We start from the raw sequence: 13,224 nt of genomic DNA on the forward strand, positions 1-13,224 counted from the left end.
TATATGCACCTAAGACAAAATGTTAAAATATGTGAAGTAAAAGCTGATTGCATTGAGTGAAGGAACAGAGAATAATAAGACTTCAATACCCTACTTCAATAATGAATAATAAAAAGTAGGCAGAAGATCAACAATGAAATAGAAAGTTTGGCAACACTACACACAACGTAGTTCTAATAGACATCTCTAGATCACTCCATCCAACAACATTAGAATACACTTTCTTCTCATGTACCCATGGAGCATTCTCCAGGATGGTCTATATGCTACACCTTAAAACAAGTCTTAGGACTTACCCCAGTGGTCCAGTGGTTAAGACTCCACGCTTCCACTGCAGGGGGCGTGGTTTCGATCCCTGGTCGGGAACTAAGATCCCACATGCTGTGCTGCATGGCCAAAAAAAACAGAAAAACAGAAAAAAACCCTTAATAAATTTAAAAGGATTGCAATCTTACAAGGTATGTTCTCTGATTGCAATGGATGAAATTGGAAATCAGAAACAGGAAAAAATTGAGAAATCCACAAATATGTGGAAATTAAACAAAATATTACTAAAAAAAACCCAATGGGTTGAAGGTGAATTAGAAAACACTTTGAGATGAATGAAAATGAAGACACAATACACCAAAACTTATGAGATGCAGCTAAAACAGTGCTTGTAGTGGTACATACCTATATGGTACATACCTATGTCAGAAAAGAAATTTATAGTGGTACATACCTATATCAGAAAAGAAGAAAAACCTCAAAACAGTAACATAAACTTCAATTTTCAGAAGTTAGAAAAAGAAGAGGTAATGAAACTCAAGTAAGCAGGAGAAAGAAAATAAAATCACAACAGAAGCAAATGAAATAGAGACTAGAAAAACAATAGAGAATATTAATTAAAACAAAAGTTGATTTTAAAAAGAACAATAAAATACATGAATCTTTAGATAGATTGACCAAGAAAAAGGTGAGAGCAGCTAAATTACTAAAGTAAAAACTGAAAGGGAACATTACTACCAAACTTACAGAATCATAAAGAATAATAAGGGAGTAATATGAATGGTTGTATGCCAAAGATTAGGTAACTTAGATGAAATGGACAAATTCATAGAAAGAAAGATACTACCTAAACTGGCCAGGAAGAAATAGAAAGTCTGAAGCTAGAAATTGCAGTATTAATTAAAAAAAACTCCCCACAAAGAAAAACCTGGGACCGGATGAGCTTACTGGTGAATGCTACCAAATATTTAAAGAAGAATTAATACCAATTCTTTACAAACTCTTACAAAAAATAGAGGAGGAAGCAATACTTCCTACCTTATTTTATGAGGCTAGTATTACCCTGATATCAAAACCAGACAAAAACTCTAGAAGAAAGAAAACTACAGACCAATATAGCTTATGAATCTAGACACAAAAACCCTCAACAGAATACTAGCAACAGATGTTATGCACAACGACCAAGTGGTGTAGAATACGATCTATGCTGGAGAAACAATAAGACTGTCAACCAAGAGTTTTATATCTAGTAAAATGAGTGATCAAAAATGAACAAGAAATTAAGAAATTATGATACTAAAAACAACAACAAGAGCTTAGAGAATTTATCAGGGGCAGGCCTGCCAGATAAAAAAATAATAAAGGAAAACTTTCAGGCTGAAATGAAAAAAACACTAGGTGGCAACTTGACCCCAAATGAGAAAATAAAGAGTATATGGTATCATTTGCATTTGGATTCAGATCCCAAGTCAACCATTATTGACTATGCCAGTTGCACATGTGACTTAACCTCACTCACCTTCTGTCTCTCTGTGGACAAAGTGGGGTTAATCACACGTGAAAACATGGAATATAACACATGGAAAGCTCCTAGCAAAATGCTTGGCACATAGTAGGTGTCCAGTAGCTAGTGGCGGTATCTTGCATTTGTTTTTCTCACTCTTCATTATGTTAGTTGGGGAGTGTGTTTTTCTCGGAGACCTTGCTTTTTCTTTTCTTTCTGAAAGGCAGGAAAACTTTCCAGCCCTTGGGCAGGTGATGTTTAATTTCTTTCTGACTGAGCCCAGGGGGATCCTCTGAGGACTGTGCTCCAGGCAAGCGCCACCAGAGTCCTTCTTTGTCCTCTGCCTGAGACAGGCAGTTTCTGTAGCAGGTGCCTCCTGTCAGTCTCAGCCAAGAAGCTGCGGGTGCTGTTTGACCTGAGAACACCAGGTGGCAGCTGTGGCTGGTCTCCTGCTGCCCCCTATCCAGTCACAGGCCACTTGGCCTCAGGCCCCTGGGAGGGGCTGGGCCAGCCGTTGCTAGCGCAACCAGGTCAGTTCCTTGTCTGTTTTTCCCCATGTCCTTCATCCCCTGCTCATCTCCTGTCCTTCTCCACAGCTCCGGCTCCGTGGAGCAATACTGACCATCTTGAATTAGAAAACACACTTGTCCACAGTGTAGGTGTTTTGGGCCCCTGGGAATTTTGCCTCCATGATTTTGAAGAGGGGAAACATGCCTATTTAGAAACGTTGCTCTTTTAAACTCGTTTCTTCTCTGTTTATGCATACCGTGCTGCTTCTGTCATGGTAAATTTTTACAAAGATTTTATGTCTGAGGCGTTCACACATGGGCAGTGAGTTATGTGATCTCACTCTAGAGTTGAGGTTATCCAGGAATTTGGGGGTAGTCTGGCAAGAGAGTAAAGAGAGGGCTTCTCCCTGACAAGAGGTTATGAATTGGACCAACATAAAATGGGAGGGACTCCTGCTATTAACCCTCTACTGCTCCAGGACCCATTAGAAAACATATTTGTATGTGGATTCAGCCTGGAGATGAGAAAATGGGTTTGATGTTTCCTTTCTGTGCCACTGCTCTTCAAATAACGTAAGCAAAGTAAGGGCACTGAACCCTTTGAAAAATGTTGTTATATAACACTTTGTTTCTTGTGTTATTATTTGTTTTCATATTGTTTTCTCCCAGTAGGCTGTGAGCTATTCAAGGTCAGGAGTAACCCTTCATCTGTGTCTTTAGATGAGCTATCCTCGTAAAAGCAAAAACCTTCATTTATACTATTTATACTCTATTCTACTAGGAGGTTCTAATGAAAACTGTGGTTTGCTTTGCTAAAAGCTCAGTTGAAAATCTTTTCATTTTAGTGAATATTGTAGGTGATATGAGGGTTTTCCTGCTTTACTGAATCTAATCTAGTGAAACTGACTGTGAAAGCCTTCAGAGCCATTATTCTGAACCTCACTTCTCCATGCTCAGGTCTCAGGAGGGAGTTAGGGCAGGTATAAGCAGGGCTGGCAAAGAGAAGGCTTGCGTGCCTACTCTGTCAGCCAGTGTTCAAGGCAACCATTAATATAGTATCACAACAGGGCTCTCCCACTGAGCTCAGACAAAGCCTTAGCATTCTTCTGGAGGGGGTGCTCCAGGCAGACGCTACCTACTGATGGGAAGTGGCAGTTGAGATGGAGTCTGTTTGCCAGCTTAGTTTAAATGAGCCACAGAAGTCCTCGAAAACCACCTTTTTGACTAACTTCTTGGTATCCGTTCGCTTTTCTTAGATGAGCTCCTTTGGCCTAAGCAAGCAGGGACTTCTCCAAATCTGAGCATAGTCAGCAGATTCTTCTGCTTAAATGCATTTACCTTAGAGTGTTACTATTGATTTCACTGAATAATTCAACTATTTTACTTCGCATTGGTTGAGTTCAATAATCCTGGTCTCGCAGTAGACACATGGTTTATTTTCTTTCTTCTAGGCAGGATCCGCACTCAAGAAATGCCAGACTTGTCCATCTCTAGGAGATACATCCTCGTTGCCTGAAAAACCCCTTCTTTCTTCCAAACTCTGTCAATAGAGAAAAAATTGCACAATGTAAAAGTTGAGAGTTATGTTTTATTTGGCAGACGGCACTGAGGACTTAAGCCCAGGATGCAGCCTCTTAGATACCTCTGAGGGACTGCTCTGAAGAGGTAAGAGGGGAGCCAGGATATAGAGGGGTTTTTGCAACAAAGACCAGGTAGTCGGAACATCAAAAGATTATTGTTAATTAAAGAAAACCACATATCTTAAGGAATTTAGTGATTTTCTATGTATGGGAATATGCAAGAGTCTGGGCTCATTGAAATCATTCCTTTGATATGCACCTCGGCTATCTAGGGCCAGTATCCTGTGCTTTCTCATCCTGAGTCTCCTCAGGATGCACCAATGTGAGGTGGCTGCAGTGGCTGATGGCTTGAGAGTGGGCATCCTGTTTCTATCCTAATTTCCCTCAGGGCTCACCATTGGGCTGGCTGTAATGTGATGGCTTGATGGCTGTAACATCCTTTGTTTACGGATATGACAGGCAGGCAACATTGTTTTCACTGATAACTCTCTATACTGTACATATCCTACAAGACCTAGAAGTTTCAGGTCTCACTCTTGTTTCTTGATTCCTCTCATTACCCCAGTTCTCATTGTTCCCAGTTCTTTCTCCAAAGGAAGCCTGTCAGACCACCTGGCTTCATTGACCTCTCTGAGGCAAAGGACTATATCTTTTAAATCTTCAGATTTCTGTAGTGCCGGGGATGGTATTTGGCATATAGTGAGCTTACAGTTTATCAAGTTTTCTTTCACACACATTATCTCTCTATTAAATCCTCAAAATGGCTCTGTAAGGCAAATATTATTCCAGAAGAGGACTCAGTAGCTCAGAAAGATTAGGTAATTGTTCTGAAGATGTACAGCAAGCAAGAAGCAAAACTGAGACTCTACCTTACTCTTCTAACTGTAAGCCATTATCCTCCCACCCTCCTATGTCATAGCTTCTTGGTTATGAGCTGTTATGTTTTCATTCACTGCTATATATTCTGGGTTCATATCATCTCTACACCTAGATTATAAACTCCTCAAGGGTAAGGTAAATATCTTGCTCTTATTCTGTCTGCACCTTTTCTCTCATTATTGTAATAGTTTGACAATTCTGAAAGCATGTATTCTGTATTGTCTGATCACTGAAGGCCACAAATCACTGTAAGATAATTTTTTTTTGTCTTGTTTGCAAAAAATCTGATTTGTCTAACGAGGTCATTAAAAAGAAGCATGAAATATATTCAAAAGTCTGGAATTTTATGCTGTGATGGCAGTATCTGAGCTACCTGAGCACATATAGAAAACCATTAAAGAAGCTGGTATTCTTATTAAATCTTACAAAAAATTTTCCTTTAGTCATTGTAAGTGAAAAGACTTCAGTATAACACTTGCCTACCAAGAATCACAGAGGATCTAGTGGGACAGAGCTTAATAATAAATTCTGGCACTTGGAGATGGGTCCTGGTTCTGTGAAGGTCTCTTGCCCCCTTTTCTGATTAAGAATTTTCCCAGCAGTTTGCCACAGTGTGGGAAAAAAAAAAGGAGAAAGAGAATTTTCCCAGCAAAGGAATATTGGGTTAAGCAAACTTGGTATGTTCCTTGAACTCATCCCCATTATATATGTTACTGATGCACAGTGAGGCCAAACAAATTGAAATGTCAGAGTTTGGAGGAGGGAAATGTTTATTGAAGGGCCAAGCAAAAAGAATGGGTGGCTTGTGCTCAAAATACCTGGAAATCCCTGAAGGATTTTAGCAAAGCATTTTTAAAAGCCAAGTGAGGGAGAGGGGTCACAGGGTATGAGATCAACTCATGAACAATTCTCTGATTGGTTGATGTTGGGGTAACAGAGCAGTTAATATTATCAATCCTTAGGCACATATAGGTCAGGGGACTCATGACCATCAAGTAGTTAATTTCTTCCATTTGGTGGTGGTTTTAGCATCTGTAAAACAACTCAGGAAATGTGCATCAGATACTATTATCTAGGTACTTCAGAGAGGAGCTAAAGCAGAGGATATGGGGAAGGGAGTAGGGTCCTGCTTGGTTTTATATATATATATTCTTAAAGTAAAGTTAATAAGACTTTCTGGGTTATACAACAATTCCCATGATATCTAATGCTACCAGTTAGCTAAATTTAGTTGTGGTATGGCCTAATTTTACTCTGTAAATATACGATCTGAAATCATATTCCCATTAAGCAGGAGCTGAGGGTAAAACCATCCAATAGTTAGTTTTTTAATTTAACTTAATTTTTATTTTATATTGGAGTATAGTTGATTTACAATGTTGTGTTAGTTTCAGGGGTACAGCAAAGTGATTCAGTTATACATATACATGTATCCATTCTTTTCCAGATTCTTTTCTCATATAGGTTATTACAGAATATTAAGTAGAGTTCCAATGGTTAGTTATTAAAATATCTTATGTTTAGCCAAAATATTACTCTCTACAACTATAAATCTTTTGATTTTTTTTGTTGCTCTTGGAGAAAGCTGAAGAAGTTCTTTCAAATCTGTAATTAATGAATATGATTGCAGTCCAGGGAGGCCTTCATGGTTGCCTATGATGCAGAAGACATCAGACTAGGGACAGAGATACGAGGGTGAGGGACACTTGTTATACCTTCAAACAGCTTAGAATCAAGTATGGAGTGGAGATAAATGTTTTTAAGGTAAACAAGAGATATTAAACCACAGGGCTATGTGAAAAGGAGGGAGAGATTACCACCAGCTTAAACAATTAGGGCAGGCTTCATGGACAAGGTAGAATTTGGACTGAGTCTTAAATGTGGAATTGGATTTTGAATGATGAGAACACTGTGAGTAAAGCCATTCCTTAGGGAACAGTGAAAAATCCAGTGTACCTACTCTCAGTAAGTGCAGAGAAGTAGTGGGAAACAAAATTGGAGATGTAGATGGAGTCATGGTATGTGGGGTCATTATTCATAAGGAGGTGACATTTCTTTGTGTAGGCTGTGGAAGCTTCTACCAGAAGATTTTTAACCAAGGTACTGCCAGCTGTTGGAAGTCTGGGTGAGATCAGAGAAGTTGGTCAAAAAAGGGACAATTTAGACGCTTATGTGTGAATAAATTTAGTATGAAACTATGTAGAGTTCAAATACTGAAAGAAAACTTTCATGTCTAGTCAACAGTCAAGTTTTGATCCTTCACAGATACTCTCTCTTGACTCCTCAAATTCAGCCTCTACTGTGTGGAGAAAAGGGAACACTCTTGCACTGTTAGTGGGAATGTAAATTGGTACAGCCACTATGGAGATCAGTATGGAGGTTCCTTAAAAAACTGAAAATAGAGCTACCATATGATCCTGCGATCAAAAAGATACACGCACCACAATGTTCATAGAAGCACTATTTACAGTAGCCAAGACATGGAAACAACCCAGAGGCCATCAACAGATGATTGGTTTAAGAAGATGTTTTATATATATAAAAAAATATATATAATATATATATTATATTATATATATTATATATACTATATATATAATATATATTATATATATATATTTTTCATTTCTAATATTCTACTGGTCTTTTAAAAAATTTACTTATTTTATTTTTTTGGCCGTGCTGGGTCTTCATTGTTTCATGCAGGCTTTCTCTAATTGCAGCGTGCAGGGGCTAGTCTTCATTGAGGCACGCAGGCTTCTCATTGCCGTGGCTTCTCTTGGTGCAGAGCACAGGCTCTAGGTGCATGGGCTTCAGTAGTTGTGGTGCACAGGCTCAGTAGTTGTGGCACATGGGCTTAGTTGCTCTGTGGCATGTGGGATCTTCCCAGACCAGGGCTCGAACCCATGTCCCTGCATTGGCAGATGGATTCTTAACCACTGTGTCACCAGGGAAACCCCAGGGACCATCTAGTTTTTCAACTTGTATACTCGAAACCGAACACAGAGCCTGGCACACGGTAGATATATAACAAGGGCTTATGAAAAACAAGAATGGGAAAACAATGAATATAAAGACCACTACATGTGCTCCTCTATTTAGGATTTGAGTTTCAGTGCACCTAAGAAAGCTGGAAGAGTTTGCAAAAAAATAAATAAATAAAGCATACCCCTGCATCTTGCCCTTCTGTGTCCATTCTCCCCAGGAGATTCTGATTCATCAAGACTGGGGTAAAGCACGAAAATGTGAATGTTTGAAAATATGCACTTGTGGTTATGACAGAGGCAAAAGGTAAGAACCATTGATCTGATTTCCTAGGAGCAGGAGGGATGCTGGTAAAATTTGCCTCTGGATTCACAGGCAACTGCAATAAACTTGAGATGTCAGAGGCTTTGCCTCCCTCTGTTTTGTTGTGAGTCAGTGTTTGGGGATCTTGAGGGACTTTTACCTTTCTCAATTTGAAAGCAATCATTTTATAAACACTTGACCGGTGAGTTGGTTGAATGGTTTTGTGTACAGACACATTGAAGAAACTATCATAACAGTGAAAGAATTTTTTTTTGGTGAAAATCAAAAATTCTTAAAAGATCATTCAGGATATCAGAAGCTGCCAGGTTAAGATCTTCCATTTTTCTGGGGAAAGATTAAATTTTCCCCCTTAACTGATTGTTTTTTGTGAATTCTTCTCTTTGTGAAGAATTTCCTCCTGCAAGTACCCCCTCCCTCTACATGATTAATTTTCTCATTTTCTGTTGGATCATTTCCAGTATCAAAGATGCTAAAATAATTTACATCTCTTTTTTTTTTTAAAAAAACTATAGTCTTCACATTACCCTCCCTCTGAAAGTAATGTTCTATTTTCCTGCTTTTATTTATAGTCAAACTCTATGATAGAAACTTGAAGAACAGTATCTCTGCACTGACAGTGATATGTTTAGCATTGGGGTCATAAACAAAAAGGCTGGGTTTTGGAAAAAGCTCAAAGAGGGAATGCAAGTACAGTTTACATAGGATAGCAGAGCAGCAGTCTAAAACTACATATCAGACAGGCTCAATGGCCTTAAAGTGAGAGGGGGAGACAGATCTTGCCATCAGTTGATGAGCAAAGGATGAAAGAGAGGCAAGGAAGGAAGATTTACAGTAAGCCTGTGCTTTTTTTCTAATAATTTGCCTATGAAGAGAAAGAAAGAGTTTAACACGCTTAGAGGGACTAGGAGATCAATTTGAAAACCACAGTGCATTAACTAACCTGGATGAGGATTGGACAATTAGACAATTTGGAAGAAAAGGGTGAGGTTACTTAATTAAAACTGGCTGTACTTGACTTTGTGAACTGCATTTCTGTCTTCAACTCATCACAGTGATTTCCTGATTTTACTATTTAGGAGTTGGAAGTGGGATCATGTCCATCACAGAGAGATTCCCCTCCTCTGTTACAAGAATAACATGTAGCAACCCTAAGCCTTTGATGTTGTCAAGTTCAAATGGGCCACCGTAAGAGATACTGAGTAGGCTTACCATCTCTCATGGTTGATAAAATGACACTGAAAATACGTAATCCCTAAAGTTCAATTCTATCCAATGGCTTCTCCTTCTAATGTGACTACAGTACAAGAAATCCCACCATTAGAGTCAGTTTCAAGGATATGATCTTAGCATATTGAATTGTATTATCTTAGATTTGAAAGAGTCCAACCTGTAATCCAGTTTAGAAATCTATTCCACCATCACCATAAAGTCTTAGTTTGAACTTGCCTTTGGGACCCTTAACAGATTCCTAATGTTTTCTTCATGAGGAGAACTAGTTGTCATCTGATTTATCCAGGGTAGCTTGCTGTCACTTAACAAAGGGGAGGGCTCTCAGAAATAGAAATCAGGACAATAGGTCTGAGAATATGGAAAGGTTTCAAGGATGCTGACCAGGGAGAATCTACTTGAGTGAGTTATAAGAGTGAGGGTAGAGGGTGTAAGGATATAGCTTTAGTGGTTAAAGCATCATTGAAAGAATACCAAAAACACATTTTGGGTATGAATTTCTTCCATCATTTTGCCCAGCTTTGGCTGTGAGTGACAGAGCCCCATGGCTCAGTGCCTAGCAGGGTACCTGGCACAGAGTAGGTGCCCAAAAAATATTTGTTGACTAATAAATATCTGTTGACAGCATGCCTACTATTTTTTTATTTTTTTTGCGGTACGCGGGCCTCTCACTGTTGTAGCCTCTCCTGCTGCGGAGCACAGGCTCCGGACGCGCAGGCTTAGCGGCCATGGCTCACGGGCCCAGTCGCTCCGCGGCATGTGGGATCTTCCCGGGCCGGGGCACGAACCCATGTCCCCTGCATCGGCAGGTGGACTCTCAACCACTGCGCCACCAGGGAAGCCCAGCATGCCTACAATTTAAGAATATGTTCCTTAGCATTAAAAAATTCTGGATTTGATTGCTGGTTTTACTGTAAACTCGTTCCTGTTACCTCACTGACTCTCAGGTTCTGTTTTGTGAAATGGATGTGCTGGTCATACTAATCTCATTGGACATCTGTAAACATATATAAATACATAAATACACATACACAACTATAGGTATCTTTATGTCCGTCTCTTTCTCTCTCTCTCTGAGTAGGCACAGGGAGGTTAAATAACTTGCTCAACTAATAAACAGAAAGCTGTGATTTGAAGTCTGACAAGAGCTCTAGAGTCTGTATTCTCAACCACTGTATCACCTTTCCAAGGTGTTGCATGTACAATTATGTACTATTGTGCCTGGCACAATGTTCCCTTTGCACCACTATTACTATTATTTTAGTCTCAGGTTAAGCTCTTATGATGGTTCAGAATGTCCCCCGAAAACTGAGAGAACCAAAGCTGAGAGGCTGGGATAAGATGATTTCCATCACAGAGGACGTAAGTAGTAGCATGCTTTGGTAATAACCTCTGCTTCTCCAGCATTTGTTTGAGTTTTATTAAGTGTGATTCTATGACAGCACCCCCCTAGGGAGAAACCAATTTCCCTGGGTTCTCAGTACAGCATGTAGCGTGGTACATGTACTTGACAGTTTACTTCAAAAGTGATTATCACACTTGTGTTAATCTATCAGCCAGCCAATGACCCCCCAAAGATTCAGGGAGACTGAACAGTGCAGTGCTAGATCAATATCATATTTCACTTTGTCAACAATGGATATCTGGAATAGCTGAGTAGGATGAGAGGGAAATGAGCTATAGGATTATTGAGCGGGTTCCCTCTGGAGTCATCCTGGTATTCATCAGATATAAACCAGGAGCCGAATTTTTGTTGACCATAGACCCAGAAAGAGATAAAAAGTCTTTTATTTGATAGCTGATAAAGTATAACTTATGGGGCACGATGTAACTAATGAAAAGTTTTCCTGGTGATAAAGGAAAAAAAACCCTTCTATATTGTGGTAGTAATTGATTATATGTTTATACTCTCCTCTAACTTCCCAAAGATTTTGCATGCATTATATTTCCATAAATATTCCCCTCTACCTAGGTGTCTCCTCATTTCTTATTCTTCTCAGCATTGTTGGAGGAAAAGTGAATTTTCCTGGATAATTTTTCTCCTCCTTTTATTGTTGGCACTAGATTATGAAGGTCAGTTATTTAACAAATGTTTGTGTATTGTTTCCTCAGGGCCAGGTTCTATGGTCGACAGAGTTGAATGAGGCACATTACCTATTCTCCCAGAGCTTGCAGTTGAACAGGGGAGGGGGAAACCAAAAGAGAAATAACTGAATATCTTGGAGCTGATTCCACTCTATATTATGACTGATGCTTCAAAAGGGGTGAGAAAGGAGTGTGAGAGGTGAAATGACTGAAATTTAAAAATCGGGGGGAGGATGACAGAGGAGGCACTTGTTGCCAAGAAATTAGGGCCCCATGCTATGTTTGTGTGTGTGTGTGTGTGTGTGTGTGTGTGTGTGTGTGTGTGTGATGTACAGTTAGATCTTAGGAGTTCTTTTATTCCATCCAAATGTCTGAGAACTAACTCATGGGCAGATATGGGTAAAGGAGGTAACTTGATATGAGTCAGGATAGGACACACCAACCTACAGTGATAACTCTTAAATCTTAGCTGTTTATTACAGCAAGTGACTTTTCTTGCTTACACTATTTGTCTACTTCAGGTCAGTGATTGCTTCTGTCCAACACTTCCTTCCTTTTGGACCCACACAATTTTGAATGCCGGGAGTTGTTATGTCAGAGGAAAAAGAGAGTGAGTTTCTTGAACTGGCCATTAAATGCTCACAGCTAATTGGCCAGAACTAGTCATGCAGCCTCAAAGAATCAGAGATGTGTTGGAAGTCTAATACCACCTTGTGCCCCCAAAGGTAGAGAGCTGGAAATATTTCACGAACAGCATCCATGACAAACTCAAACTACCATTGAACTTGGAACAGGGAAGCCAGCTGCTAGTAAAAGAGATTTCAGGCTCTTTTCCCAATCCTAGGTAACAGCAATGAGCAGTAGTGAAATGAACAGAGGAATACAAATTAGGACAACTGGATTCTAACCTCAAGCCTGATCAAGAACATGTGTCTAAGTTTCCTTACCAAAGCCAGTTTTATAGAATTTTTCTGAGGATTAAATGATATTAAAGCTTTATGGGTAATAAGAGTGAGGAGATAGGTGAGGAGTCCTGAAAGTTCTCCTGTTTTTCTTTTTCTCCTCTTCCCTGCTGTAGTGTCTTCTCCTGCTGGACCCAGGCAGGTGTGTTTTCTTCTTGGTAAATGAATGGAAACAGCTTGAGTACTTGTCTCAGGAAGTGGGCAGGCCTGCGTCTTCAGGGAGAAGGAAGTATGAAGTTGAGTGAGGGGAAGTTGGAGGCTTTGCCCCCTACCAGATTTGTCTGAACATGTGAAGGGGGCATTTTTAAAAGAAATTTTATTGAAGTATAGTTGATTTACAATGTTGTATTAATTTCTGCTGTACAGCAAAGTGATTCTGTTTCATATATATATATATTTATTTATTTTCATATTCTTTTCCGTTATGATTTATCACAGGATATTGAATCTAGTTTTTTATGCTATACAGTAAGACCTTATTGTTTATCCATCCTATATATAATAGTTTGCATCTGCTAATCCCAAACTCCTAATCCATACCTCCCCCACCCCCTTCCCCTTGGCAATCACAAGTCTGTTCTCTATATCTGTGACTCTGTTTCTGTTTCATAGATAGGTTCATTTGTGTCATATTTTAGATTCCACGTATAAGTGATATGTGGTATTTGTCTTTCTCTTTCTGACTTACTTCACTTAGTATGGTAATCTCTAGGTCCATCCATGTTGCTGCAAATGGCATTATTTCATTCTTTTTTATGGCTGAGTAATATTCGATTGTATATACGTACTACACCTTCTTTATCCACTCATCTGTCGATGGACATTTAGGTGGTTTCCATGTCTTGGCTATTGTAAACAGTGCTGCTGTGAACATAGGGGTGCATGTATCTTTTCGAATTATA

General features: G+C 39.3%; 1 long non-coding RNA gene across 3 annotated transcripts in view; it reads left to right on the forward strand.

Annotated features, from left to right (window-relative positions):
• LOC125960909 (uncharacterized) overlaps positions 1-13,224 on the forward strand; it is an 88,810-nt gene that overhangs the window by 66,404 nt on the left and 9,182 nt on the right. For 2 of the 3 annotated variants that reach the window (XR_007471073.1, XR_007471072.1), the window contains exon 3: positions 3,732-3,945. This is a non-coding gene — a long non-coding RNA (uncharacterized LOC125960909). Of the gene's footprint in view, positions 1-3,731; positions 3,946-7,944; positions 7,960-13,224 lie in introns of those variants that run through there. The other variant, XR_007471074.1, reaches the window with a different exon arrangement.

This window comes from Orcinus orca, chromosome 13 (assembly GCF_937001465.1).
Source record: "Orcinus orca chromosome 13, mOrcOrc1.1, whole genome shotgun sequence".
NCBI lineage: Eukaryota > Metazoa > Chordata > Mammalia > Artiodactyla > Delphinidae > Orcinus > Orcinus orca.